Here is a 2,013-nt window from a genome sequence, read left to right as displayed (position 1 = left end):
TGTGTGTGTGTGTGTGTGTGTGTGTGTGTGTGTGCATGTGTGTGTGTGTGTGTGTGTCTGTGTGTGTGTGTGGTAGCAGAAACGCAGCACAGTGAATAAACAGTTAAAGTTTGGATAGTCGCTTAGTTCTCTTTTTCTTCTCTTCGCATTGACTCTTTGTTCACCTCCAGTCCTCTTTTCTCTGCTTTCCTAGTCACATTATTTTTTTCCGCTAATCTCTACTCTGTAACCATTCATGCTGCAATTCATCAACCATTTCTCTACAATTCATTCCAATCCTCCTTTACTGAGCTCAAATTTGTGTTATAGTGTGGTTCAATACTACATAAACAATTTTAATTCTACAGAATAATTGTTTATTCTGTAACCGTTTATTCTGTAATTGTTTATTCAACCGTTTTGAGTGAAAACCTTAAAAGTCCCACTGTAAAAAGTGATATGGGATTGATATGGAGTGATGATCCATTACTCTTCTTTTCCTGTCCTTTGACAGTATCTGACTCTATGGGTTGGAATATGTTAGCATTGATAATCTTTGGAAGCTTCTGGGGACTATTTAACAAGAAGAGAATATCTTGATAACAGCGAATTGCTGCTGCCTATATACAGTACGTCAGTGTTCCTGGGAGGAGCTCTAATGGTAGCGTCAGTCTGTAAGTTCAAATCATCTCAGTGTGATTGGACATAAGGAGCAGCAGCTAGGAGCTAGTATGGCTTCTAGACTCTTGTTTGATTCTTGGAGAAAAAAAAAAATTCACTTCCTTTTGTGTCATACTTCTTCTCAGCATCATTAATGCTTCTGAACATGTTGCTAGTCAGTATGTATTTATACTTTGTATATTTTTCTTGTGATTGTTTCTTTCATTCACATAACGTTCCCTCTGCTTATTTGAAATGAAGTTGAGGAGCCGTCTCTATTTAGAAAATCAGTGACATCTCCATCTCTCGCTTGCCTGCCTGCTAAAGCTGAGCTAGCGTGACTAAAATACTTAGTCACAGTGAACATCGGCAGCAGTGAGCCAGAGTGCTGCTGAGGCTTGAGCCTAGCTAACAGGCTTATGCTATCCTGTCTCTCTCACATCAGTATTTCTCATTCATTTCCCCTAAACTTAACAATCCAAACAGTCGTCACAGAGGGAAACTACCATTTATATAGTATGTAGTGTATACATTTTATACACAGACACTGTGGGGAAATATGCAAATAAACATAGGTACATGTAAAATATAAGACATAAGTTGTGAGTGCATATTCATCATGCACACACACACACACACTAGGGTCTTGAGAAACACACGGCACAGAGACCACCCTGTTTCCCTAACCACCCTGATTACAGTATGTGTGCCTTTACCGTGCATGTCTTTTGTGAATCTGAGTCCACTCCATGATTACAACTATGTGTTCACAATGTCACAGATAATTCTTTTGTTTCTCTTGCAGCTCCACCCTTCCCTCCTCTCACTTTTTTTCTCTCCCTCCACCCCCTTCCTCTCTACCTTTTTTTTGTGGCATTCTCAATCCTTCACAATGTGCCAGTTGATAACAGTCTGTTTACTCTGTGTTACTGCTATTGGTAAGGGGAAGTTGTGTATCTTATCTTGCGCAATATGGGCTCAGCCCTCACTGCCAGTGCAAGACTCTGATAATGTCTTGTTGTTGCTCTCATGCATTTGATATGGTTGGTTATTTGCTGAGCACAAAGCAACTGCATGAGGTCAAAACAGGCATGTCATCAAAGAATTTTCTTTTTTTGTGATTAAGGTTTTATCTCTAATATCTCACGAGTAGTGGGAGTATGATCCAACTGGTTTTATGTATCTGTTGTGCTTAAATTTCTTCCATTAGTTCATTAACTAGTTGTTTTTTCTGCCCTGCTCCAGTACTAAACAGATGTGAATATAGTATCCAGAGAAACAAGTGTGTGGGTGTGGGTGTGTGTGTGTGTATGTGTGTGTGTGTGTGAGTGTGTGTGTGTGTGTGTGTGTGTGTGTGTGTGTGTGTGTGTGTGT

The 2,013-nt window shown here is 39.8% G+C and overlaps 1 protein-coding gene across 5 annotated transcripts in view; it reads left to right on the top strand.

The window, feature by feature from the left end:
- Positions 1-2,013, top strand: part of runx1t1 (RUNX1 partner transcriptional co-repressor 1) — a 56,231-nt gene that overhangs the window by 30,085 nt on the left and 24,133 nt on the right. The window lies entirely within an intron of this gene.

Source organism: Etheostoma cragini, chromosome 14, assembly GCF_013103735.1.
Source record: "Etheostoma cragini isolate CJK2018 chromosome 14, CSU_Ecrag_1.0, whole genome shotgun sequence".
NCBI lineage: Eukaryota > Metazoa > Chordata > Actinopteri > Perciformes > Percidae > Etheostoma > Etheostoma cragini.
Note: the sequence above shows the minus strand (reverse complement) of the source record. Positions and strands in the feature narration are given on the sequence as shown.